We start from the raw sequence: 24,542 nt of genomic DNA on the forward strand, positions 1-24,542 counted from the left end.
TATTGCCTGAACTCCACTGAACATCATCTCGTCATTGTGCTTCACGTGGGGCTGCAATTCTGAAGCACATCTCTGCCTGGCCTCTCAGGCTTTCCTTTGAAATTTCAGGGAAGCTACCATGACCCCATAACTCTTGCATCTTTCATGCTTGCAAAAATAAAAATCATGTGGACAATTCCAAGTTCTGTTGCCAACAGGAGTCTCACTTCTGTGCTCTTGAAGTTAGGGATATGAATCCTTAGGCAGTCTTGGGCAAGGCTGTGAAGTTCATCTAACAAATCAGCCCATTCATGCCTCTGGATCACTGATTGGAAGGGCAGCATCCAAGATTTCTGACATGGCTTCCAGTCCTTTTTACCATTGTCTTGGCTGCCAACCTGTGACTCTGTTTTACTGATGTGACCTCTTACTACACTTACTACACTTTCCTGTCCCATTCTTTTTTTTCCACTTGTTTTCTGCCAGCCTGCCTGCATATTTTAGAGAGCTTTCCATTGTGTTCCCTTTTGCCCTGGATTCTCACTGTTTAACTTAGTAATAATCAATCACTACCGTGCCACAGCTTAAGCAGTTTGCTGCCATGAGATCTCTTCTGATAATAGACAACCTGAATAAACAGTACTGAATGAGGGTCCCAGAAATAGAGCAACACAAATTTAGTTACCTGATCTTTGATAAAGGAGCAAAAGAAACCGAATAAATAATTTTCGTTCAAATGATACTGGAACAAGTAGTCAGAGAGAAAAGAAAGAAAGAAAACCTTATAGTTTTAATGAGTTGATTCATAAACCTAAATGTAAAATGAAAAAGTATATAGGAGTGACATTAGCAAAATAGTGCTCTAGGAAACTCCAAGACCTTTTCCCATGTGGACCTTAAAAAAAGAAAAGAAGAAAGGAAGAAAAGGAAAGTGAGCTAAATTACCCTTACAAGTTCTCTCAAAATCAGCACAATCAGTGCTCTGTAGTAAATACTTATATGACCCATCAAGGACAGCATTTAAAGCGCTGGGAAATTTTGTGGTGTTTAAAAATATATGTTAAGGTACAGTCTTAGTCTGGAAGAAACGACATTCTTATAACCAGTTCATTCTCTTGATTTGAATGTAGCAAAACAGAACATATCTGCAACATTCTTACCTGTCTAGGGACTACCAAAAGAATTCGTGTATGTTTTGCTGTACTAAGATCTAAGCAGAAAGAAGCAGTAGATTTTGCTCAGGAAAGCTGCAGGGATATTAAGAGAAACAGATGCTCTGTGGCTGAGGATCTTCCGTAGATTTTCTATGAGAAGCTGCTGCATAATATTTTGGAAATTCAGCCTCTTAAAAGCAGCTGTGTCAGGGCTGGTGCCGTGGTTCACTTGGTTAATCCTCCACCTGCAGCGCCGGCCTTCCATATGGGCACAGGGTTCTAGTCCCGGTTGCTCCTCTTCCAGTCCAGCTCTTTGCTGTGGCCCGGGAGGGCAGTGGAGGATGGCTCAAGTGCTTGGGCTCCTGCCCCCGCATGGAAGACCAGGAGGAAGCACCTGGACCCTGGCTTCGGATTGGCACAGTGCCAGCCGTAGCAGCCATTTGGGGATTGAACCAACAGAAGGAAGACCTTTCTCTCTGTCCCTATCTCACTCATTGTCTGTAGTTCTACCTGTCAAATAAAAAAAAAAGCAGCTGTGCACATGGTATTGTTTATTCTAAAGTTCTAGGCAAGATACATGCTCAGGACAGAATTGAAAGACATATGCTTTTTTCTACAGCTGACCACAGGGCTTAGAACATTCCCAACAAATTATTGAAGGATTTTCTCACTCAGAATTGGGATGGAGAGCATTTTTTTCAAATGTCTAATCTTCAAAGAAAAATATTTGCAAAACACACAAATAAAGCATGCTCCTTGGTAAGTAAGAAAATAACACCATCTCTGAGAAGGGCCCAGACATCAGTCTAACTAGACAAAGATTTTGAAACAACTGTCTCAAATAGGTTCAAGGAGCTGAAGAAAAATGTAATGAAATGGATCTAAATTAAATCTGTAACATTATATATGTACTGAAAATAAAGTAATAGAAATAATAAATAGGAAATAATAAACAGTAGTACTAAAATATAATAACCACATTTAAAAATTCTTTACAAGAGATCAACAGGAAACTTGCTTGAATGGAAAAGAGTCTGTGAAACTGAAGCTAAGACATTTAAAATGATCCTGGGGCTAGCACTGGGGCACAGCAGTTTATGCTGCTGCCTGCAGCACCAGCATCTCATATGGGTGCCGGTTCAAGTCCCAGCTGCTCCACTTTTGATCCAGCTCCCTGATAATGCACTTGGGAAAGCAACAAAGGATGGTCCAAGACTTGGGCCCCTGCATCCAGGTGAGAGACCCGGATGAAGCTCCTGGCTTTGGCCTGGTCCATATGGAGAGTAAACCAGAAGATGGAAGATTTCTCTCTCTCTCTCTCTCTCCTCTCACTCTTGCTCTCACTCTTCCTCTCTTTTTATAACCCTGCCTTTCAAATAAATAAATCTTTAAATAAATGATCATATCTGAGGAGTAGAAAGGAGAAAGAAGGAAGAAAAGTACACAGAGCCAAGCACTTTGGGGACATAATTAAGAAAACCTGTGGATTATGGGAGTTACAGAAAAAGGAGAGACAGAAAAAGACAGAGAGGGGGCGGTGCTGTGGCGTAGTGGGTAAAGCCACCGCCAGTAATGCTAGCATCACATATGGGCACCAGTTCAAGTCCTGACTGCTCCATATCTAGTCCATCTCTTTGCTATTGCCTGGGAAAGCAGAAGATGGTCCAAGTCCTTGGGCCCCTGCACCTGCATGGGATACCCGGAAGAAGCTCCTGGCTCCTGGCGTTGGATCAGCCCAGCTCTGGCTGTTGCAGCCAATTAAGGAGTGAACCAGTGGATGGAAGACCTCTCTCTCTTACTCTCTCTCTCCCTCTGTCTTTCCTTCTCTCTGTGTGTAACTCCGACTTTAAAATAAATAAGTGCATCTTTAAAAAAAAATACCACACGGCCACACACTTTGGTTTCTGGTGCTTGCAAGCTCTACTTCGGCAGGTAGAAAGCATCAAAGAGAGAGAGAGAGAGAGAGAGAGAGAGAGAGAGAGAGAGAGAGGTTATGTGAAGAAATAATGGCTTAAAACCTCCCAAATTTGAGAAAAATCTACAAGTCAGAAGCTCAAGCAGTTCCAAGTAGGATAAACTCAGAGACCTATGGTGAGACATGTTATAATCAAACTATCAAAAATCAGACAAAGAACCCTGAAGCAACTAGACAAAAGCTCAGCACATAAACAGAATGCTAAATACCCACTTCTCAGTATAAAACTTGGGATAGCCTGAAACTAAAATAAGAATTCTGTCAACCAAGAATCCTTATTTTAAAAAATTTTTCTTAAAAATGAGTAAGAAATAATGATGTTCGCAAATAGAGAAGAGTTTAGGATATTCATTAGTATTAGAACATCCTATAGGAATATTAAGGAAATTCTTCAGATTGAAATGAAAGGACATAAGACAGCAACTTGAAACTATATGATGATATAAAGACCTTAGGCAAAAGCTAAATTCATGGGCAAGCTTAAAAGGCAGTATTACTATAATTTTGTTTTGTAATCTCACTTTTTATATTCTACAGAATTTAAAAGACATACATTTTTCAAATCTATGTTAGTAGGTACAAGATATATATAAATTTAACTTGCTGTATCAACAACATAAAGTTAGGTAGAGAAGAGTTATAAGAGAATAGTGGTTTTATATGTGGTTGAAGGTAAGTTGATATCAAAACAAAATAGATTATTATAACTTTAGAATGTTATTTTAAATCCCATGGTAATCACAAAAAAATCTATAAAATTCACTCAGGAGAAGGAAAAATTATCTAAATATGTCACTACAAATAGTCAACTGAACACAAATGCAGTAATGGAGAACATAAGGAATAAAAAAGATGCACAGAAAACAAATAACAAGATGGCAAAAGTAAGATTTTACATTTACTACTGTAAATGTAAATGGATTAAGTTTGCCCAGAAAAGGCATATGTATTAGTAGAATAAATTTTTTTAAAAATGACCCAACCATGGTAGGGTACTTCAAAAACTTCATTTGAAATGGAATTAAAATTGAATTCTATTTTAATGTAAAAAAGTTGAAATCTGTGCATATAAGGGGACTTTACTGAGTTTGCTGAAATGTGTATTCTGAAAAACTCTGCATGGATTTAAAATTTTTTTGCACCAAAATCAACTTTACTTTTAAACCTACTTTTGCATGAAATTTTTTGTGGTTATTATGTGGTTTTATTAAAGATTTTATTTATTTATTTGAAAGGCAGAGTTATAGATAGAGAGAGGGAAAGACAAAGAGAGAGGTCTTCCATCTAATGGTTCACTCCCCAAGTAGCTACAATGGCTTGAACTGAGCCAATCTGAAGCGAGGGGCCAGGAGCCCACGTGGGTGCAGGGGCCCAAGCACTTGGGCCCATCTCCACTGCCTTCTCAGGCGATTAGTAGAGAGCTGGATCAGAAGAATAGCCACAAGGACATGCACTAGCATCCATATACGAGTTACTGAGTTTGGAATGAGTAGCTGAATAGTAACCCACAGTGTATACCTATTACAATTTCTTTATCCAGTCAACAGATGATGGACATCTGGGTTGATTCCATATCTTAACTATTGTGAATTGTGCTGCAATTAACATGGGGGTACAGATAGTTCCTTCATTACTGATTTCTTTTGGTTTGGGTAAATTCCCAGGGGTGGGGTGGCTGGATCATATGGTAGGTCTATATTCAGATTTCTGAAGTATCTCCATAGTGTCTTCCACAGTGACAGCACCAGTTTGCATTCCTACCAACAGTGGATTAGGGTACCTCCCCCCCCACATTCTCAGCAGTTTTTGCTGTTTATAGATTTCTGTATGAAAGCCATTCTAACTGGAATGAGGTGAAACTTCATTGTGTTTTTGATTTGCATTTCCTTGATGGTTAGTGATCCTGAGCAATTTTTCAAGTGTCTGTTGGTCATTTGAATTTACTCCCTTGAAAAATGTCTATTCATGTCCTTTACCTACTTAACTGGATTGTTTGTTTTGTTGTTGATTTTCCTGAGCTCTTAATAGACTCTGAATGTTAGCTCTTTATCAGCTGCATAGTTTGCAAATATTTTCTCCCATTCTGTTGGTTGTCTTTCACTTTGCTGAGTGTTTCTTTTGCAATGCAGAAGCTTCTAAGTTTGGTATAATCCCATTTGTCAATTTTGGCTTTGAATGCCTGTACTTCTTGGGTCTTTTGCCTATGCCAATGTCTTGCAGAGTTTCCCCAATGTTCTCTAGTAATTTGATGGTATCAAGTCATATATTTAGGTCTTTGTTTAGATTTTATTTATTTATTTGAGAGGTAGAGTTAGAAACAGAGAGAAGGAAATGCAGAGAGATCTTCCATCCTGTGGTTCACTCCCCAAATGACCACAACTAGCAGAGCTGGGCTGATCTGAAGCTAGGAGCCAGGAGGTTCTTCTGGGTCTCCCATGCACATACAGGGGTCAAAGTACTTGGTCCATCTTCCACTGTTTTCCCAGGCTATAGCAGATCATAAGAGGAGCAGCTGGGATTTGAACTTATGCCAATGTGGGATGATGGCACTGCACGCTGTGACTTAGCCTACTGTGCCATAGTTGCTGCCCTTTTGTGTTAGGTCTTAGATCTATTTTCAGTGGATTTTTGCTTAGGTATAAGGTAGGGATCTAGTTTCATACTTCTGCATGTGGAGACCCAGTTTTCCCAGCACCATTTGTTGAAGAGACTATCCTTGCTCCAGGGATTAATTTTAGCTCCTTTGTCAAAGATAAGTTGGTTGTAGATGCATGCCTTGATTTCTGGAGTTTCTATTCTGTTCCTTTGTCCACACATTGTTTTTGTACCAATACCATGCTGTTTTTATTAAAACTTCCCTGTAGTATGTCTTGAAATGTGGTATTGTGATTCTTTCAGCTTTGTTTTTGTTGTATAAGATTGTTTTAGCTATTTGGGGTCTCTTGTGTTTCCAAATAAGTTTTAGCATCATTTTCTCCACATATTAAAAGAATGTTGTCAGTATTTTATTGGGATTACAGTGAAAATGTAAATTGCTTTTGGTAGTATAGACATTTTCATGATACTGATTCTTCTAAAGTTCTTTCTCAGCTGTAACATTGTCTTTGTATATGAAGGCTACTGATTTTTGTATTGATTTTATGTCCTGCCATTTTCCTAAACTCTTTTATGGGTTCCAATATTCTCACAGTGGAATCTTTTGGTTCTCCTAAATATAGAATCATGTCATCTACAAGTAGGGATAATTTGACTTTCTCCCTTACAACGTGTTTCCCTTTGATTTCTTCTTGTTGCCTAATGGCTCTTGTGAAAACTTCCAGAACTATATTGAATAGTGTTGGTGAGAGTGGGCATCCTTGTCTGGTTCTAGAATAGGATGCTGGCCATGGGTTTGTCATAAATTTCCTTGATTGTGTTGAGGGATGTTCCTTCTGTACCCAATTTGCTTAATGTTTTCATCATAAAAGGATGTTGTATTTTATCAAAAGCTTTCTCTGCATCAATTTAGATAACCATATGGTTTTTGTTCTTCAATTTGTTAACTGATATATCACATTGAATGATTTGCAGATGTTGAACCCTGCATACTAAGGATAAATTCCACTTGATGTAGGTGAATGATCTTTCTGATGTGTTGTTGGATTTGATTAGTTAGCATTTTGTTGAGGATTAATGGGTTCGTGTTCATCAAGGATATTAGTTTGTAGTTTTCTTTCTCTGTCATATCTTTTTCTGGCTTAGGAATTAAAGTTTTGTAGGCTTCATAGGAGTTTGGGAGGATTCCCTCCCTTTCAGTTGTTTTGAATACCTTGAGAAGAATTGGAATTAGCTCTTCTTTAAATGTCTGGTAGAATTCAGCAATGAAGCCATCCAGTCCTGGGCTTTTCTGTTGAGAGGGACTTTATTACTGATTCAATTTCCATCTTGGTTATTGGTCTGTTTAGGTTTCCTATATCTTCATGACTCATTTTTATTAGATTGTATATGTCAAGGAAACTATCCATTTCTTCTAGGTTTCCCAATTTGTTGGCATATAGCTCTTTTTTTTAATTATTAAATCTTTTTTTTAATTTTTGACAGGCAGAGTGGACAGTGAGAGAGAGAGACAGAGAGAAAGGTCTTCCTTTGCCGTTGGTTCACCCTCCAATGGCCGCCGCGGCCAGCGCGCTGCGGCCGGCGCACCACGCTGATCCGATGGCAGGAGCCAGGTACTTATCCTGGTCTCCCATGGGGTGCAGGGCCCAAGGACTTGGGCCATCCTCCACTGCACTTCCCTGACCACAGCAGAGAGCTGGCCTGGAAGAGGGGCAACCGGGACAGAATCCGGGACTAGAACCCGGTGTGCCGGCGCTGCTAGGCGGAGGATTAGCCTAGTGAGCCACGGTGCTGGCCAGCTCTTCCTTTTTGCCGTTGGTTCACCCTCCAATGGCTGCCCCGGCCGACGTGCTGTGGCCAGCGCAACGCGCTGATCCGAAGCCAGGAGCCAGGTGCTTTTCCTGGTCTCCCATACGGGTGCAGGGCCCAAGGACTTGGGCCATCCTCCACTGCACCCCCGGGCCATAGCAGAGAGCTGGCCTGGAAGAGGGGCAACCGGTGCAGAATCTGGCGCCCTGACTGGGACTAGAACCCGGTGTGCCGGCGCCGCAAGGTGGAGGATTAGCCTATTGAGCCACAGCGCTGGCCGGCATATAGCTCTTTGTAGTAATTCTTGATTCTTTTACTTCTGTGGTATTTATTGTTACATTTCCTTTTTTGTCTCTGATTTGGGTCTTCTCACTCTTTTTTTGTTTTTTGTTAATTCACCCAATGGTATATCAATTTTGTTTTATTTTTTCAAAAAACCAACTCTTAATTTCACTGATTTTTGGTTTCAATTTTATTTCTTCTCTAATTTTAATTATTTTTTCTCCTATTAATATGTTCAGTTTGTTTTTGTTTTTCTAAGTCCTTGAGATGCATTGATAGATCATTTATTTGGTAGCTTTCCAATTTTTTCATGTTTGTACCAATTGCTGTAAACTTCTCTCTTAATACTGCTTTTGCTATATCCCATATGTTTTGATACAATGTATTGTCATCTTCATTTGTTTACAGAATTTTTTTTATTTCTCTATTGATTTCTTCTATAACCCACTGTTCATTCAGGAGCATGTTGTTCAGTCTCCATGTTTTTGCATATGATTTAGAGATTCTTGAATTGTTGATTTCTAGCTTCATTCCATTGTGGTCAGAGAAGAAGCATGGTATGAGTTCAATTTTTTGAATTTGCTGAGACTTACTTAATGGCCTAGCATTTGGTGTATCCTGGAGAAACTTCCATGCACTGATGAGAAGAATGTGTATTCTGCAACCATGTAGTGAAAAAGTTCTGTAGATATCAGTTAGGTCCATTTTGTCCATAGTGTCAATTTTCTCTGTTGTTTCTTTGCTGATTTTCTGTCTAATTTATCTGTCCATTGATGAAAGTGGGATGTTGAAGTCCCAGTTAGTATTGTATTGGAGTCTATATCTCCCTTTTAGATCTATTAACATTTCTTTTAAATAGCCAGGCTCCCTGTAATTGGGTGCATATACATTTATTATAGTCACATCTTCCTGTTGAATTGATCCCTTAATAATTACATATTACATTTCTTTGTCTGTTTTTACAGTTTTTGTGTTAAAGTCTATTTTGCCTGATGTTAAGATGGCTACACCTGCCCTTTTTTGCTTACCATCAGCACACAATATCTTTTTCCACCCTTTCACTTTCAGTCTGTGTGTGTCTTTGTTGGTGAGATGTGTTTCTTGTAGGCAGCAAATACATGGATCTTGTTTTTAATCCATTAGACCAGTCTGTATCTTTTAACAGGAAAGTTGAGACCATTTGCATTCTAGGTGACTATTAGTAAATAACAACTTGGCCCTGCCATTTTTCCATCAATATTCTATTGCTTACTTCGGATTTCTTTTGTACTTTTACTGGGGGATTTCCTGCCTTCACAATCTTTCATAGTGATGACCATGTTTCTGTGTGTAGCACATCTTTAAGCATCTTTTCTAAGGCTGGATGAGTGGTAATAAATTATTTTAATTTCTGTTTGTTATGGAAGATGTTTATTTCATCTTAAATCATAAATGAGAGCTTTGCAGGTTACAGTATTCTGTGTTGACAGTTTATTTTTTTCTAAGAATTGTACTGTATCTCACCATTCTCTCCTAGCCTGTAGGATTTCTGATGAAAAGTCAGCTGTGAGTCTAAAGCAATCCTCTTAAAGTAATCTGGACTGTTTTTCATCACATTTGAGAATCTTTTCTTTGTGTTTTGCTGTTGAAAGTTTGACTACAATGTGTCTTGGTGAAGATCTTTTCTGGTCATGTCTATTAGGAGTCCTATGTGCTTCCTGTACTTGGACATACCTTTCCTTCTCCAAATTGGGAAAGTTTTCTGTAATTAAACAGGCCTTCTAGTCCATTCTCCCATTCCATACCTTCAAAAACTCCTAAGATCCATATGTTGAGTCATTTGATAGTATCCCATACATTTACAACACTGTTTTTAAGTTTCTTAATTTTTTTTTTTGGTCTGACTGAAAGTTTTCCAAAGATTTGTCTTCTGGCTTGGATTTCTTTCTTCTAACTCACCAAGTCTGTTGTTAATTTCCACTGCATTTTTTATTTGATGTAGTGAATCCTTTATTTCTAATATTTCACTTTGATTTCTTGTAAAGTCCCAATTTCATGGGAAAAATTTTTATTCATGTCATGTATGGTTTTCCTTTTTTTTTTAAACTTTTATTTAATGAATATAAATTTCCAAAGTACAGCTTATGGATTACAATGGCTTCCCCCCCATAATGTCCCTCCCACCCGCAACCCTCCTCTTTCCCACTCCCTCTTCCCTTCCATTCACATCAAGATTCATTTTCGTTTCTCTTTATGTACAGAAGATCAGTTTAGCATACATTAAGTAAAGATTTCAATAGTTTGCTCCCACACAGAAACATAAAGTGAAAAATACTGTTTGAGTACTCGTTATAGCATTAAATCTCAATATACAGCACACTAAGGACAAAGATCCTACATGAGGAGTAAGTGCACAGTGACTCCTGTTGTTGACTTAACAAATTGACACTCTTGTTTATGGCATCAGTAATCACCCTAGGCTCTTGTCATGAGCTGCCAAGGCTATGGAAGCCTCCTGAGTTCACTGACTCTGATCATAGTTAGACAAGGCCATGGTCAAAGTGGAAGTTCACTCCTCCCTTCAGAGAAAGGTACCTCCTTCTTTGATGACCTGTTCTTTCCACTGGGATCTCACTCACGGAGATCTTTCATTTAGGTTATTTTTTTTCCCCAGAGTGTCTTGGCTTTCCATGCCTGAAATATTCTCATGGGCTTTTCAGCCGGATCCGCATGCCTTAAGGGCTGATTCTGAGGCCAGAGTGCTGTTTAGGACATCTGCCATTCTATGGGTCTGCTGTGTATCTCACTTCCCATGTTGGATCATTCTCTTTAGTTTGTGGATTTGCTTCTCATTGCTTTTGAGTAATCCTATTATTAATTTTTTGAATTCCGTTTCAGGCATTTCATCAATTTCTTCATCTTCACATTCTAATCTAGAAATGTTGTTGTGTTCCTTTGAGGGAATGGGTCATGGTGTCTTCCTTATTCTTTTTCTTGAATTCCTATGTTTATTTTTAGGCATTTATGGAATTACTTGTTGGGTTTTTTCTCTGATGGCTTTTATCTTTGAGCCGTGCCTGTGTGATTTAGTGAAATGTCTGTACTTTGAGTGAATATCCAGGGGCATGTGCTGGGTGTGGCCAGGGAGCTCTAGTTTGTGCTCCAGGGTGGGCCAAATATCCAGGGTAACACCCAAGTTGGGCATGGTAGATCTCTTGTTAACAGAAGGGAGGGAATGGTCCCCTCTGTTGGTGTGATCACCCCCTCTCCTCCTCTCCTGAGCAAATTTTGTCTATCATGTCCGCTTGATGCAATTGTGTTTCATTGATTTATGGCAGTCAGAGTATAGTGTTTATTCCATGAGCATGCACTTCTCCAATCTTCTAAACACATATTGTAACTATCAAAAGATAGTATTAGCAGTCATAAATTTCCAATTTCTGGCTATTAACTCCTGTAAAAGTGTTAAGCAACATTAGGGAGAGCCTTGGTATTTTTTTTTTTTATTGTCACATTTTCCCAAGAAGACCTGGCTCAATATTTTATGTTCAACTATTTGGCTTTGTAGTCATTGTTTTTGACAGCCAACAATACAGCATCTTTGGATAGTTACGATATGTGTTTAGAAGATTGGAGAAGTGCATGCTCATGGAATAAACACTATACTCTGACTGCCATAAATCAATGAAATACAACTGCATCAAGTGGACATGGTAGAGAAAATGGCAATTTTGAGTAAGGAGTGCTTCGAAAAGCATTTCCTTGGAGGCAGCCAAGGTTTTCCTTTTCCTCATTACTGAAAGGTCAAGTAATGTGGTATGGTTACTTAAATTCCTACAACCAAATTTCCACTTAGACATAATTACATGTTCCCAAACTACTTTTCTTCTGTTCACCACGCTGGCTTGGATACTCCATGGTCCGCTGCAATTTTTTGGTCTCCCCTCTCTGGAGCAGCCCCGTACCACTATCTATTGAGTAGGTATACAACCAATTCATAGGTGGCCATCATAATGACTGTGTTTGGAATCTGTTTCACCAGATGAGTTGTTAGGCCATGGTATAGGACCCATAACCTTCTTCTTAAACAACCAAAGACAGTATACTTTCATAAATAATAAAGTGGATAACAGTCTCTGACATGCCAGCATAGGAAGCAGACATGCCCCTATAAAATCCTCTAAGTCCATCTGTCTGATATACTTTGAGAATACATTCAAAAGCACCCAATTGCTTTTTCCCATGGCTCCTTGCATTAAGCTGTAACGGAGTCTTTATAAGCTAAATGGAGTTGGTTGCTGTGATCGCAGTAAAATGAGGTTTAAGTTAGTCCATATTGCTACAGGAAGAGACCTGCAGATGGGGAGCATGAGATGACACAATTTCACTCTTTTCTGAGGCAAAATGTACAGTAAATGCCTGCCGTTGCAGCTGAAATCATGTGTACCTGGGTAGAATGAGGATCAAATACACCATTCAACTTTTCCTTGCAGTTTGAATAAGCAGCAAAGTATATTGCTCTGGAAGGGGCTACCCCCACTAAATTGGGGCCTAATCCTCTAAATAGGGAACGAGGCCCTTCTTTTTCCAAGATCACCTTTAGGCAATGGAGAGGTCCAGGTGACACTGGTTGACACTGGCTCCGACCATGGTGTTCAGCTGAACTTCAGGGATGTACAGTGTCACAGAAGATGGCTGCAGCCTTGTTTTCACAACTTCCAGTGTACATGTCAGAATAGCTCCTGCCGGAGTCCAGCTTCAGCTAGTCCAGGATTTCCCAAAGGTGTGAGAGGTGTCAGCACAGGAAGAAATGAGAGACACACTCACAGCAAAGCTGATGGTATGGCTCTGGCTCTCGAGCACTAGACTTTATTTTTATATTATATCACATAATGATTCTTTCTTCTTACAATAACAAGTCTGTTGTCCATTTTCTTAGAACCACTGACCTTGTATTTTATATTGCCTCTAGATTCTTTGTCTACATCTAGTTACAATTTCTTTGATGTTCAAGGGCATATTCAGAGCACGGGTTACAATTATAGACAGGCGGGAGCTAACAGGCTGTCCACACAAGCCAAGGCCTGGAGTACTGTTGAGCTATGCAGAAATTGGCTACATAAGCTATAATAGTACCTTCATGATCTAATCATTGCTAGAAGCCCCAAGTCCAAATTAGGTTCTTTTTAAAATGTATCCCCTCTTTTGCAGTTCTTTATGTAACTCTTTTAATTTCTTTATTGTACTTATTTAAAGGTTCACTTGGATCTGTTCCACAGTTTTGACATCCTAACAATTGTTGTATTTGTTGCACATATTGAATTAAAGCTTTAATAACATATATCTTTGTTTTAGTGGAAGTATACACCTGGGAGCCTGTTGCCTTTTAATTTTTTCCCACAAGCAGATCAACCTTGCATAAAGCACTAACCCCTTCTCCTACACTAACATTCTGTTTGATTAAAATTCTACAAAAGCAATGGACATTTTGGGGAATATGAGACTAAGCGTTCTTCCCTAAAATTAGGAATACAGGCCAGCGCCACGGCTCAATAGGCTAATCCTCCACGTGCGGTGCTGGCACCCCGGGTTTCTAGTCCCAGTCGGAGCGCCAGATTCTGTCCTGGTTGCTCCTCTTCCAGTCCAGCTCTCTGCTGTGGCCCGGAAGTTCAGTGGAGGTTGGCCCAAGTCCTTGGACTCTGCACCCACATGGGAGACCAGGAGAAGCACCTGGCTCCAGGCATCTGATCAGCGCGGTGCGCCGGCCGCAGCGGCCATTTGGGGGTGAATCAATGGAAAAAGGAAGACCTTTCTCCCTGTCTCTCTTTCTCAGTGTCCACTCTGCCTGTTCAAAAAAAAAAAAAAAAAAAAAAAAAAGGAATAATACAGCAATCATTAGCAGGGCCACCTGGAAGCTCCAGCTTTCTTATGCAGAGTGTAGTTCCAACAAACCTAAAACTACCAAGAGGACTGCAGCTGTTGTTCTCACGCTGAGACAGGCCTTCTGCTGTGACCTTGACAGCCTGCTGAAGTTGCCTTGTTCTTGCCAAGCTCCCACTGTACCACCACATCTCCCAGCAAACAGATGCACCAGCGTCTCTCTGGCTCATTCTCTCCTTCATGTCCTCCTGGCGCTGAGGTGGGACCCGGATCTGGCCAAAGGCTTCAGTCCTGGACAGTGACACAGGACTCCCCGGGGGTGGTGAGAGGAGCTGGCAGAGGTGTGGCTGCAGCGAGCAACCAGTGGAATCCTCCCTGCAGCGCTAAGGCTATATATTTATGATTCCACTTATGTAAGATTATGGAAAGGCAAAACTATAAGAGGGCAATAAAAATATCAGCAGCTGCCAGGGATTTGGCAAGAGAAAAGAATAATTAGGTGAAGCACAGGGAGTTTTTCAGGGCAGTGAAACTATTCTGGGTGATAACATAAGTAGCATGTAATTATAGATTTGGCAAAACTTTGTACTACCCAATAGAAAGAGTAAATCAGTTCTAACATTTGGGCTATAATGAATATGTAATAAATAATGATGGTTCAATGTTCATCAATTTTAACAAATGAACCACTTGGAACAAATGTACAAATGGTAGGGAAATCTGTAGGGGAGTATGGTGGAGGGTGTTTATGGTAATTTTGTGTACTCCCCATTCAAATTCCCTGTGAAACTAAAACTGCTTTTTTTTTTTGAAAAAATCAGTTAGTGGGGCTGGCACCGTGGTGCACTAGGTTAATCCTCCGCCTGCGGCATCGGCATCCCATATGGGCGCTGGTTCTAGTCCCAGTTGCTCCTCTTCCAGTCCTACTCTCTGCTTTGGCCTGGGAAGGCAGTGGATGATGGTCCAAGTGCTTGGGCCCCTGTACCCGTGTGGGAGACCAGGAGGAGGCACCTAGCTCCTGGCTTTGGATCGGCATAGCTCCGGCCATTGTGGCCATTTGGGGATTGAATCAACAGAAGGAAGACCTTTCTATCTGTCTCTCTCTCTCACACTGTCTGTAACTCTCTCTGTCAAAAAAAAATCAGTATTTTTAAAATCCATAAAATGTGCAACACAAAGAGAAAATCTCAATCTAAACTATAGAATTTAATTGTTAATAATAATATATCAATATTGGTCATTGAGGCAAATATAGCACACTAATGGGAGATATTAATAGTAGAGAAAACAGGCTGGCATAGTGGCGTAGCGGGTAAAGCCACTGCCTGCAGTGCCAGCATCCCATATGGGTGCCAGTGCGAGTCCTGGCTGCTCCACTTCCTATCCAGCTCTCTGCTATGACTTAAGAAAGCAGTGGAATATGGCCCAAGTGCTTGGGCCCCTGCACCTGCGTGGAAGACCTGGAAAAAGCTCCTAACTCATAGCTTTGGATTGGCTGAGCTTCAGCTATTGCAGCCAATTGGGAAATGAACCAGTGGATGGAAGATCTCTCTCTCTCTCTCTCTCTCTCTCTCTCTCTCTGACTCTCCTTCTCTCTGTGTAACTCTGACTTTCAAATAAGTAAATAAATCTTTAAAAAGAAATAGAGAAAACTGTTAGTGTGGTGAGATGAGAAAGCACATGAGATCCCTCTACACTTTTTCACCATATTTTTCTATAAGCATTTTTCTGTGCTTTAAAAAACTATTAATTTAGAAATAAAAATAAATGTTTTTCATCAGAAAAAAAGAAAGACATCTTTTTAAACAAAAAAAATGTGTCCATGCATACAACTGATAATGTAGGGGCTGAAATTCCTTTCCTTGTCTACTGAATTCTAGAGTTATTTTTGTTCCATGGTATCCTTTGGATCCTATACCATGTGTAGTTCATCTTATGGTAAAGAGTTACAGATAAACATTGATGTCTTTCAAAGGATAATTATATGTACAACAACAAAGAGCATCAGTGCACCTGTAGGTGAACTACCCCAATCTTTTTTTCTAGAAACATCTCCTTGACAACCTCACCTCTTGAGGCTGTAGAGCTAGATACAACATCCTTTGCAGTAGTAATGTCCTTGTGATATATTTCTAGCCTATGCAACATTAATGAGTGTTTGGGCTTCTGTTAAAGTCTTTGCTTTTTGACCAAACACTAGACTTTCTTGGATTGACTAATTTCCTGCCTGAAATGCACACTAACAAATGCAAGTTAAGCAACCATCTTGGGACTATGAGGTGGGGAGCATGTGAAGGAAGGTCTACAGTCTTTTTTTAAACAGATTTATTTTATGTACTTGAAAGGCAGAGTTACACACAGACACACACACACACACACACACACACACAGAGCTTTCATCCACTGGTTCACTCCTCAAATGGCAAAACAGTCAGGTCTGGGCCAAGGCAAAGCCAGGAGCTAGGAGTTCTGGGTCTCCCTTGTAAGTACAGGGGCCCAAGCACTTGGGCCACCTTCCACTGCTTCCCCAGGTGCATTAGCAGGGAACTGGATCAGAGGTGAAGCAGCCAGGACTTGAGCTGGTGCCCATATAGTATGCTGGCATTGCAGGAGGTAGCTTAACCTATTATGCTACAGTGCTGGCCTGGGAAGATCTATATTCTAAACATGGATGATTGGAAAGGAGAAAGACACCTGCTGACATCATTCATAAACTAAAGAGCATTGTATGCTTACTCCATGGACATTGTTTAAGTCATTGTTCTACAATATTGTTATGAACAGAGAAAACAAATCTAACTAATATGTATGTATAAACAGCAAATACAATGATCAGTCTCTTGTGACATTTAAGTAAATTTTAAGAGCACAAGTATCCAATATTTTAAAGGTTATAACTGATTAAGTATTAGTAGATGGTTAACCAGATTATCCTTGAAACACTTCAAAAGTGGCCATATTTATATGATTGGAGGCACTAAATATGGATTCTGAGTCTAAGAGTGCTGTTGGCTCCATAGATTTTGTGGAGTAACAAATGTGAGATAGTGGCAGAGCAGGGTCTGAGGAACAGCCTTTTATGTCTGGGGATGCCTCTTTGTGCTATCTAGGATGTGAGTTTCAACTCATTATTGTCATATTTGTGGGTTGAAATTCCCAATTAGACATCACACTTCCTGCTTTGTTAAAGGTAGCTTATGATCTCTGAGTGTTTTGCAGCCATTTATGAAGCTTCACCAGATGCCCCTGGTGAAGACTTAATAAATCTTAGATGTGTGGATGTGATTGGTCGTGTATGGGAATTTTCATGTTAATACCTATAAATTCCGTTTACAGATATCTGATAGAAATTAACTTGTCGATTAAGTGCATTATTTGATAAATACTGACTAAAATGTACATGTACCTAAGTTGAAGGAACTGGCTAAAAACAAAGATGATAACTGTTAATTCACTCTTCTACCAAGTTTCAGGCAATTTCATAGTTATTTTGTTTACAGAAATGGTTTGTAAGTTGTAAAATACTGAACATAAACTATATTTCCTTGTTAAGCTAGTTCTTTTGTAAAAAATACACTGAGTTGTTATTCTTTTTTGTATGCCTATTCATTGTTCTCCTTAAAAATAATTTTAAGTTTCTTGAAAGCAAAAGCTGACTTTAGAACCTCAGTTTGAAAAATACTTGCGTTTGTATGGGTTCAACCAAATTAATGTATTAATTTATCCAAATTGTTTGCAATGAATTCCTCAATAAGGCACAGAAATCCTTTTAAAATCTATTGGTATGGCGGAGCCAAGATGGCGGAATAGTGAGGGCGCGCACCGATAGTCCGGGAAAATTTAGTTTAATAAAAGGGGAGTTACGGTAGCCTCAGAAAAAAGAACCAGGAAAATATTGCAGAGGAAACTCTTCTGGATCGAGTAGCCGTGAATCGGAGGACTTACTGGGAGAACAAGGTCGCCCACCGCGCGGAAGCCGAGCCAAGGGACCAAGCCACGGGACCGAGCCGCCCAAGCCGCAGGGTCTGCACGCCAGTGCTCAAAGGGGAGTGCGTGCCACACAGACAACAGCGGGGACACTTGGGACGTCCAGGGCTCCGAGTCCACACATCGGCTCTGGAAGGGGAGCGGACCTGCGTGGAGAGTGTGGGAGCCCGCAGTTCGGGACACCAGCGGCAGACTCAACACACCAGCGCTGGAACGCGAGGTGAGCCGAACCTCAATAGCCCGAGACACCAGCAGGCAAGTGGAGAGAGGAGACTAGAGCGAACGACCCCTGGGCGGGGGGGAACTTCACCAGGCTAACTGGAAGAGAGAGAGAGGAAAAAAAAAAAAAAGGTGACTGGTACGGACACGGGTTTCTCTCTCTCTGCTCACCTCTCAAGGGCGAGCAAGACAAAGAACAGGCGCCATCTTGGACATACGTCATAAGCAGAGCGACCTCAGGTCTGCACTGGCCCTGAGCCTAGCAGAAAAACCTGACTCTGGGCGGGGCGAATTAACAGGAAATTAGGACCTAGTAAATTTGTGGTGCTACTGAACTGAGACTGTGAAAAAAGAGACGGTGGGGGAGAGAACTTGCGGAATTCACGTGAGCACTCTCCAGAGACGCTACAATTCCATACCTTGGCAACCCAGTGGGAGACTGAAGGAGAATTTGAGCCCACTCTGAGGGCCGAACAGATTCCCTGTGTGGTCCTTGGGAAAGAGCTTCTGATCTCTGGCTCCTGTGGGTATATCATTTGCCTGCTAACTACCTCCAACTTCGTTCAGCTGTACAGAATAACTTCCCTTCTGAATCAAAAAAAAAAAAAAAAAGAAACAGAGAGAGAGAGGTTTACCACGCCTAACCTGGGAGTGTCACCTTTGGCACACCAAACAGAGCTCTCAGGCCACATCCATCTCAAGCCCTAAGGCTCCATCAAAAACAGATAGTCCACTTAATCTAGAGTCATAGTATAACAAGAAAAAACACCACAGTGAAGAAACCAAATATCTCCAATATGCCAAATAACAAACGCAAAAACCAAGGTAATAAAAACAAGGAAGTCACCATGAAGCCCTCAAATGAAAAAGACACCCCAATTCAAGATTATGAAGATGATGACATAGAAGAAATGCAAGAAGCAGATCTCAAAAAATTGATAAGAACATTAAGAAGTTCTCAAAAACAAATTCTTGAACTACAGAAATCCTTAATGGACAAGATAGAAAATCTTTCTCGTGAAAATGAAATATTAAGGAGGAATCAAAATGAAACGAAACAACTAGTACAACAGGAAACTGTGATAGTGACTGAAGTGAAGAATTCAATAGATCAAATGAAAAACACAATAGAGAGCCTTACAAACAGAATGGGTAAAGCAGAAGAGAGAATATCGGACTTAGAAGACAGAGAACAGGAAAGGATACAGTCAGACCAAAGAAAAGAAGAGGAAATTAGGAATCTAAAACATATTGTCGGGAATCTTCAGGATACTATTAAAAAAACCCAACATTCGGGTTCTAGGAGTTCCTGAAGGCATGGAGAGGGAGAAAGGATTAGAAGGCCTTTTTAGTGAGATATTAGCAGAAAATTTCCCAGGTTTGGAGAAGGACAGAGAAATCCTAGTACGGGAAGCCCACAGAACCCCTAATAAACACGACCAAAAGAGATCCTCACCACGACACGTTGTAATTAAACTCTCCACAGTGAAACATAAAGAAAAGATCCTAAAATGTGCAAGAGAGAAACGTCAGATTACTCTCAGAGGATCTCCAATCAGACTCACAGCTGACTTCTCATCAGAAACCCTACAAGCTAGGAGGGAGTGGCGAGATATAGCCCAGGTACTGAGAGAGAAAAACTGCCAGCCCAGAATATTATATCCTGCAAAGCTATCATTTGTGAATGAAGGTGAAATAAAGACTTTTCATAGCAAACAGAAATTGAAAGAATTTGTTGCCACTCGTCCAGCCCTGCAAAAGATGCTTAAAGATATGTTACACACAGAAACAAAGAAACACGGTCATCAATATGAAAGAAGGTAAAGGAAGGAAACCAAGGAAGGAAAGCTAACAGCAAAAGATCACAGGGAATTCAAAGCATATATTAGAACTTATCTTTGGCAAATGGCAGGGCAAAGTTACCACTTATCATTAGTCACATTGAACGTGAATGGCCTGAACTGTCCAGTTAAAAGACACCGATTGGCTGATTGGGTTAAGGAACAAAACCCATCTATTTGCTGCTTACAAGAAACACATCTTTCCAACAAAGATCCATACAGACTGAAAGTGAAAGGCTGGAAAAAGATATACCATGCCAACAGAAATGAAAAAAGAGCGGGCGTAGCCATCTTAATATCGGACAACATAAACTTTATCACAAAAACTGTTAAGAGAGACAAAGAGGGACACTACATAATGATTAAGGGATCAATTCAACAGGAAGATATAACAATTATCAATGTATATGCACCTAACTACAGGGCACCGGTCTATCTAAAAGATTTGTTAAGGGACTTAAAGGGAGACTTAGACCCCAATAAAATAGTACTGGGGGACTTCAATACTCCACTCTCAGAAATAGACAGATCAATAGGACAGAAGATCAACAAGGATACAGTAGATTTAAACGACACTATAGCCCAAATGGATCTAACAGATATATACAGAACTTTCAATCCTACAGCTAAAGATTTTACATTCTTCTCAGCAGTACATGGAACCTTTTCTAGGATTGACCACATACTAGGCCATAAAGCAAGTCTCAGCAAATTCAAAAGAATTAGAATCATACCATGCAGCTTCTCAGACCATAAAGGAATGAAGTTGGAAATTAGCAACTCAGGAATCCCTAGTGCATACAAAAACACATGGAGATTGAACAACATGCTCCTGAATGAACAATGGGTCATAGAAGAAATCAAAAGAGAAATCAAAAATTTTGTGGAAGTAAATGAGGATAACAGCACAACATACCAAAACTTATGGGACGCAGCAAAAGCAGTGTTAAGAGGAAAGTTTATAGCAATAGGTGCCTACATCAAGAAATTGGAAAGCACCAAATAGATGAGCTTTCAATTCACCTCAAGGATCTAGAAAACCTACAGCAAACCAGACCCAAATCTAGTAGGAGAAGAGAAATAATTAAAATCAGAGAAGAAATCAACAGGATTGAATCAAGAAAAACATTCCAAAAAATCAGCCAAACGAGGAGCTGGTTTTTTGAAAAAATAAACAAAATTGACACCCCATTGGCCCAACTAACTAAAAAAAGAAGAGAAAAGACCCAAATCAATAAAATCAGAGATGAAAAAGGAAACGTAACAACAGACACCACAGAAATAAAAAGAATCATCAGAAATTACTACAAGGACTTGTATGCCAGCAAACAGGGAAACCTATCAGAAATGGACAGATTCCTGGACACATGCAACCTACCTAAATGGAACCAGGAAGACATCGAAAACCTAAACAGACCCATAACTGAGACAGAAATTGAAACAGTAATAAAGGCCCTCCCAACAAAGAAACGCCCAGGATCAGATGGATTCACTGCTGAATTCTACCAGACATTTAAAGAAGAACTAACTCCAATTCTTCTCAAACTATTCAGAACAATCGAAGAAGAGGGAATCCTCCCAAATTCTTTCTATGAAGCCAGCATCACCTTAATTCCTAAGCCGGAAAAAGATGCAGCACTGAAAGAGAATTACAGACCAATATCTCTGATGAACATAGATGCAAAAATCCTCAATAAAATTCTCGCCAATAGAATGCAACAACACATCAGAAAGATCATCCACCCAGACCAAGTGGGATTTATCCCTGGTATGCAGGGATGGTTTAATGTGCGCAAGACAATCAATGTGATACACCACATTAACAGACTGCAGAAGAAAAACCATATGATTATCTCAATAGATGCCGAGAAAGCATTTGATAAAATACAACACCCGTTCATGATGAAAACTCTAAGCAAACTGGGTTTGGAAGGAACATTCCTCAATACAATCAAAGCAATCTATGAAAAACCCACAGCCAACATCCTATTGAATGGGGAAAAGTTGGAAGCATTTCCACTGAGATCTGGTACTAGACAGGGATGTCCACTCTCACCACTGCTATTCAATATAGTTCTGGAGGTTCTAGCCAGAGCTATTAAGCAAGAAAAAGAAATTAAAGGGATACAAATTGGGAAGGAAGAACTCAAACTATCCCTCTTTGCAGATGACATGATTCTTTATTTAGGGGACCCAAAGAACTCTACTAAGAGACTATTGGAACTCATAGAAGATTTTGGCAAAGTAGCAGGGTATAAAATCAATGCACAAAAATCAACAGCCTTTGTATACACAGACAATGCCATGGCTGAGCAAGAACTGCTAAGATCAATCCCATTCACAATAGCTACAAAAACAATCAAATACCTTGGAATAAACTTAACCAAGGACGTTAAAGATCTCTACGATGAAAATTACAAAACCTTAAAGAAAGAAATAGAAGAGGATACCAAGAAATGGAAAAAACTTCCATGCTCATGGATTGGAAGAATCAATATCATCAAAATGTCCATTCTCCCAAAAGCAATTTATAAATTCAATGCAATACCAATCAAGATACCGAAGACCTTCTTCTCAGATCTGGAAAAATTGGTGCTGAAATTTATATGGAGGCACAAGAGACATCGAATAGCTAAAGCAATCTTGTACAACAAAAACAAAGCTGGAGGCATCACAATACCAGATTTCAGGACATACTACAGGGCAATTGTTATCAAAACAGCATGGTACTGGTACAGAAAGAGATGGATAGACCAATGGAACAGAATTGAAACACCAGAAATCAACCCAAACATCTACAGCCAACTTATATTTGATCAAGGATCTAAAACCAATTCCTGGGGCAAGGACAGTTTATTCAATAAATGGTGCTGGGAAAACTGGATTTCCACGTGCAGAAGCATGAAGCAAGACCCCTACCTTACACCTTACACAAAAATCCACTCAACATGGATTAAAGACCTAAATCTACGACCTGACACCATCAAGTTACTAGAGAACATTGGAGAAACCCTTCAAGATATTGGCACAGGCAAAGAGTTTCTGGAAAAGACCCAGGAGGCACAGGCAGTCAAAGCCAAGATCAACTATTGGGATTGCATCAAATTGAGAAGTTTCTGTACTGCAAAAGAAACAGTCAGGAGAGTGAAGAGACAACCGACAGAATGGGAAAAAAATATTTGCAAACTATGCAACAGATAAAGGGTTAATAACCAGAATCTACAAAGAGATCAAGAAACTCCACAAAAACAAAACCAACAACCCACTTAAGAGATGGGCCAAGGACCTCAATAGACGTTTTTCAAAAGAGGAAATCCAAATGGCCAACAGGCACATGAAAAAATGTTCAAGGTCATTAGCAATCAGGGAAATGCAAATCAAAACCACAGTGAGTTTTCACCTCACCCCAGTTAGAATGGCTCACATTCAGAAATCTACCAACAACAGATGCTGGCGAGGATGTGGGGAAAAAGGGACACTAACCCACTGTTGGTGGGGATGCAAACTGGTCAAGCCACTATGGACGTCAGTCTGGAGATTCCTCAGAAACCTGAAGATAACCCTACCATTCAACCCAGCCATCCCACTCCTTGGAATTTACCCAAAGGAATTTAAATTGGCAAACAAAAAAGCGGTCTGCACCCTAATGTTTATTGCAGCTCAATTCACAATAGCTAAGACCTGGAACCAACCTAAATGCCCATCAACGGTAGACTGGATAAAGAAATTATGGGACATGTACTCTTTAGAATACTATACCGCAGTAAGAAACAACGACATCCAGTCATTTGCAACAAAATGGAGGAATCTGGAACACATCATGCTGAGTGAAATAAGTCAATCCCAAAGGGACAATTACCATATGTTCTCCCTGATCGGTGACAACTGACTGAACACCAAAAAGGAAACCTGAAGTGAAATGGACACTATGGGAAACGGTGACTTGATCAGCATAGCCCTGACTGTTAATGAACAACTTAATACATTATCCCTCTTAGTAGTTTTTTGTCTGTTCTACTTAATATGGCTGGTTTAATTCTGTAATTAATACACAGTTATTCTTAAGTGTTAAAAATTAACTGAAATGTGATCCCTGTTAAACATAAGAGTGGGAATAAGAGAGGGAAGAGATGTATAATTGGTCAACAACAGGAGTCACTGTGCACTTACTCCTCATGTAGGATCTCTGTCCTTAATGTGCTGTGTATTGAGATTTAATGCTATAACGAGTACCCAAACAATATATTTCGCTTTGTGTTTCTATGGGGGTGCAAACTGTTGAAATCTTTACTTAATGTATACTAAACTGATCCTCTGTAAAAAAAAAAAAAAGAAATTATCAATTCCCAACTTGACTCTCACTGGGATTAAACATGACAATAGGTCTGATCTGATTTCATCATCATTTAAAAAATATCATCTATTATTTTTCACTTTATGTTTCTGTGTGGGAGCAAACTGTTGAAATCCTTACTTAATGTATACTAAGCTGATCTTCTGTATATTAAGATAATCGAAAATGAATCTTGATGTGAATGGAAGGGGAGAGGGAGTGGGAAAGGGGAGGGTAGTGGGTGGGAGGGACGGTATGTGGGGGAAGCCATTGTAATCCATAAATCGTACTTTGGAAATTTATATTCATTAAATAAAAGTTAAAAAAAAATCTATTGGTATGGTCCAAGCTTTCTGGATTTATGTATAGCCAATCATTTTGGGGAGGGGGGACACAAATCACGTCTCAGTATGTTTTTTTAAAAATTAAAATCATATCAAGTATCTCCTCAGATAACAAAGGAATAAAACTGGAAATCAATAAGAATAATACAAAATTTGTAAATACAT

The 24,542-nt window shown here is 39.8% G+C and overlaps 1 pseudogene; it reads right to left on the reverse strand.

Moving 5' to 3' along the window:
- Positions 1-11,740: 11,740 nt before the first annotated feature.
- LOC149128746 (solute carrier family 25 member 36-like) lies at positions 11,741-13,873 on the reverse strand (annotated as a pseudogene).
- Between the last annotated feature and the right edge of the window lie 10,669 nt (positions 13,874-24,542).

The sequence above is a fragment of the Oryctolagus cuniculus genome, chromosome 1 (assembly GCF_051225735.1).
Source record: "Oryctolagus cuniculus isolate XC-2025 breed Fujian yellow rabbit chromosome 1, ASM5122573v1, whole genome shotgun sequence".
Taxonomy (NCBI): Eukaryota; Metazoa; Chordata; class Mammalia; order Lagomorpha; family Leporidae; genus Oryctolagus; species Oryctolagus cuniculus.